Source organism: Apium graveolens, chromosome 2 (assembly GCF_009905375.1).
Source record: "Apium graveolens cultivar Ventura chromosome 2, ASM990537v1, whole genome shotgun sequence".
Lineage (NCBI taxonomy): Eukaryota > Viridiplantae > Streptophyta > Magnoliopsida > Apiales > Apiaceae > Apium > Apium graveolens.
The window spans coordinates 265,527,688-265,532,722 of NC_133648.1; positions in this window are offsets into that span (position 1 = coordinate 265,527,688).

Genomic DNA, 5,035 nt, shown 5'->3' on the forward strand with positions numbered 1-5,035 from the left:
GTCTGTTTAAGTCCCTGTTTTGCAACTACATCCTTTTGGGAGGATGTAGAGGTGGCTTGAGTGGTCAGCTCAGTTTGTTTTAGCTTCTTTGTTTTCTTGACAAAGGGTGACTCTTGTTCTGTTTGGTCCTCACCAGTCTCATTTATTACTGCTAAGGGTGTCTGCTTTCTCTTCTTTTTACTCACATCACCCTTTTGAGAGGATGAAGTGGTTGGTTTTCTAGATTCTAGTGGTACAAAAAGAATTATTTCAACTTGGTAAGGCCCCTGTTGGTTGTCATGTGTTTGTACTTCTACAAGGACATGAGCCATTGTTGTACAAGAATCAATATTAGATCTCATGTCAGGCATAGGGTAAGGGTAAGTCCTGAACCTCTCCATCATATATGGAGTGAGTTTGAGAATTACAAGTACCTTATTTTTAGTAAGAAGTGAACCAAATAGAACTTTGGACACTTGCTTAAAATTGCCTGTTTTAGTACTATCTATACCATTAAGCATGTGAATGTCATGTACTTTATGATTTAAAGCAGATATTATAAATCTAGGAAACAAAATTTTCTTACCTCTTATAGCTAGGGACATTGTTAGCCTGGTGCTTAGTTCTTCCAGGATCAATAGACCAACATTCAAGTGTCTATTGTGGGCTATGAAGAACACCAGCTTCTGGACTATATTTGATATGTTGCCATATCCTGTCTTTCTGCAAGTAAAAGCCCTTATGATAGAATCAAACAAGAAAGACCATTCCCTCCTTAGGTACTTTTTATTCAAGCTAGCCAAGTAGATTATTTCACTATAGTTGATGAAGTCCAGGAACTCTGCTAGCTCATCTTGTGTTGGAACCTCCACCACATTCTCAGTTGGAATTCCCAAAGCTTGATTCATATCCTGCTCATTAAACTTTACCTGTTGGCCTCCAATAGAGCAGTTCACCACCATAGACACAGAGTTGTCATGCACAATTGTCCTCACTACAGTTGTTTTCCAGAATTCATGCAGAACATCCAAGTAAAGGATTGGGTTAGTAGTAAGAGCTCCTGCAAGATAGGACTTAAACAAAAATTTAACAAACCCCTTGAAATTGTCATGAGCTTGATTAGCATCTTTGAAATCAAGATAGTTGGTTTCATCCTTGGGGATAGCAGCTCTAATATTATTTAGTGCCATTATAGAGAAGTAAAATTGAGTGGGTAAGAAAAATTAGAGAGAAAGAGTTTGAAACGAGAAAGAGCGGTTGAAAATTTGAAAAATTAGGTCACTTAGAGATCTCGAAGGCGTAAAGAGGTGTATGTGGAGATGTCTGGGTATTTATAGTAAAAGGTAAATGACTTATCGAGAACTAAAAATGGACGTTTGGAATTTGCTTATCGAGAAGTCATATTTAGAGAATAGATACATATCGATATGTCATTTTACTGATTCTTATCGAGAACTAGAAAATGACTTATCGAGATGTCAAATAAATACCCAGTTTGTCCTGAATGGACTGAATTGTTTCCAATTTTTTATTTGAATAAATCAAAATAAAATCAGAATAATTTTATCAAAAGTATTTTACCAAAATAATTTATTAAATTAAATTATCTCAGTTCCGAGTTATTGATAAGTCTAAAATTTACACTTGTAGAGAACTCTGTGAGTTAACACTTATAGAGAACTCTATAATGACTTATCAATAAGTCATAATAAAGCTTGTCGAGAAGTCCTTCGAGAAGTCAGAAAAATGACTTATCGAGAAATCACTCGAGAAGTCTTAAAATGGCTTGTCGAGAAGTCAATTAGACTTATCGAGAACTCAGTTCTCTAAATACTTTTGTTCTTTTTTACTCTTTCTAGTGCTAATCTCACATATTGAAAATATAAATCAACACTTAGACAGTTTTCTTAGAATTGAAAAATTCCAAGCTAAATTTTAAATTTTGAAAAATAAATAAACAGAGATTTCTGAAATATTTATAACTCATATTCCAGTTAATTTCTAATTAAATCAAATTGATTTTGATTTATTAGAAATGAATATGCTGCAAAACATTAGGTGAGTTTTTGCCTTTAGGATGAAGAATTTAGCATTCCAATTTCACCTACAAGTCTAATGGAAGTTGCTTCATCCAAAGGTTGAGTAAAAAAGTCAGCTAATTGTTTTTATGTTGGAACAAAAATAAGCTCAATGGTACCATTTGTAGTATGTTCTCTAATAAAATGGTACCTTACATCAATGTGCTTTGTCCTAGAATGATTAAATGGATTAGCCACGATAGATATAGCACTAGTATTGTTACACATAATTGGAATTTTGTGTAACACTAGGCCATAATCCATTAGCTAATTTCTAATCCAAGCACTTGAGCACAGAAACTTCCAACAATTATGTATTCATCCTCAGTTGTGGAAGTTGACATAGATTGTTGTTTCTTGCTATACCATGATACAAGTCTTTGTCGAAGAAATTGATAGCTTCCACTAGTACTCTTTCTGTCAATCCTGCATCTAGCAAAATTTGTATCTTTGTATCAAACAGCTTCAAAACCTGTTCCTTTAGGATACCATAATCTCATGTTTGGAGTCCCTTTTAAATATCTAAAAATTTTCTTTGCAGCCATCAAATGTGATTCCTTTGGATTGGTTTGAAATCTTACACATAAACATGTTGCAAACATAATGTCTGCTCTACTAGCTGGTAAATACAGCAAAGATCCAATCATGCCTCTATAACCTGAAATGTCTACACTTTTCCCTTTCTTATCTTCATCCAACTTAGTAGCTATAGACATAGGTGTAGATGCAGGTGAACAATAAACCATGCCAAAATTTTTCAATAAATCCTTGACATACTTAGTTTGGATGATGAAAATCCCATCACTTCTTTGACTGACTTGAAGTTCAAGAAAGTAACTAAGTTCTCCCATCATACTCATTTTATATTCACTCTGCATGAGCTTTGAGAATCTTTGACGTAGTTTTTCATTAGTAGATCCAAATATGATATCATTCACATAAATCTGAACTAGGATCATATCATCACCATGTTACTTATAGAATAGAGTCTTATCAATTGTAACTCTAGTGAATCCATGTTTGATCAAAAATTCTGATAGTGTGTCATACCAGTTTCAGGTGTTTACTTTAGTCCATAGAGAGCCTTGAGTAATTTGTACACAAAGTATGGAAATTCTGGATCTTCAAGCCAGGTGGTTGTTGCACATAAACTTCTTCTTCCAACTCACCATTAAAGAATACACACTTTACATCTATTTGATACACCTTAAAATTTGAGTGTGCAGCAAATGCAAGAAAGATCCTTATTTCTTCAAGTCTTGCAACTGGAGCAAAAATTTCATCATAATCAATTCCTTCTTCCTGTGAGTAGCCTTTTGCAACAAACCTTGCTTTATTTCTGGCGACAATCCCATTTTCATCCATTTTGTTCCTAACACCAATTTTGTTCCAATTACACTTATGTTCTTTGGTGCAGGAACCAACTCCCAAACTTTGTTTCTTTTAAACTGATTTAGCTCCTCTTGCATAGAAGATATCCAATCAGGATCAAGTAGAGCTTCCTCAATTTTTTTAGGCTCAACTTCTGAAAGAAAACATGGATGAAGACATTCATTTACAGTTGCACTTATAGTCCTTACTCCAACAGTTGGATCACCAATAATTGCTTCTCTTGAGTGACTCCTATCCCACTTCCTGGTGTGAGCTTGTTAACTTGAGTTTTCTGCATTTTCTTCACCACTGGCATGACTTGCAGAACCTTCTTCTCTTTCTCCCCCTGAGTTTGTGCTATCAAATTCAGGTGTTTGAGATGAGCTTCCATTCTCATGATTCACTTGTTCAGTTGACTCTTCATCTATTCTGAGATTTGTGTTGACTTCAGCTTCATCCTCAGAATCACTATCAATGTTGACATTTTCAAATTTTAGGGTCTCGGCTTCATTTTCATTAAGGCATTCCAAGCCTGGACACTTGTCTTCATCAAAAGTTACATATGTGCTTTCCATAATTTTTTTTTGTTCAAGCACGTAGACCTTGTAGGCAGTTCTATCCAATGAATATCCCAGAAAAATTGCTTCAAAAACTTTAGAGTCAAATTTTCCCACATATTTAGAGTTGTCTTTTAAAACATAACACTTGCTTCTAAACACATGAAGATGCTTCACAGTAGGCTGTCTTTTATATAGGATTGAGTAGGGTGATTTTCCAAGATTCTTTTTAATGAGATATCTGTGTTGAGTATAGCATGCATTGTTAACAGCTTCTTCCCAAAAACTTGTTGGCAATTTGGCATCTTGCAGCATTGTTCTAACAACTTCCACTAATGTTCTATTTTTTCTTTCAACAACACCACTATGTTGAGGTGTTCTAGCTGCTGAGAATTCTTGAACAATACCCTTGTCTTTGCAGAATTTAGTTAAGGTTGCATTTCTAAATTATATGCCATTTTCACTCCTCAGCCATTTTAAACAATTCTGATCTTCAGCCTATTTTTCAATCTTCTTGATGTGTTCAATTATGATGTGTGGAGTTTCATCTTTAGAATGCATAAATTCTACCCATATGTATCTTGAGTAGTCATTCACCATCATAAGTGCATATTTCTTCCTTGAAAATGATAAGACATTAACTGGTCAAAATAAGTCCATGTGAATAAGTTGCAAAGGTGCACTTATAGAATTCACAGTTTTACTCTTGTAACTTGAATTCTTCATTTTTCCTTTTTGACAAGCCTCACAGACCTCATTTTGAGCAAACTCTAGATTTGGCATGTCTCTCACTAACTCCTTTTTTACTATAGTATTGATTTCCTTATAATTTAAGTGAGAGAGCTTTTTATGTCATAGCTTGCTTTGTTCTTCAGATGCCTTAGTGTAGAAGCAACAAATTCTATCCTCATTTGCTGAGTCCAGGTCTGCAACAAATAAGCTTCCTTTTCTTACTCCTTTCAGAGCAACTTCATTAGTCTTTTTGCTGATGATTAAGCATTCTCCTTTGTCAAATTTAACATTGAATCCTCTATTAGTGATTTGACTAAA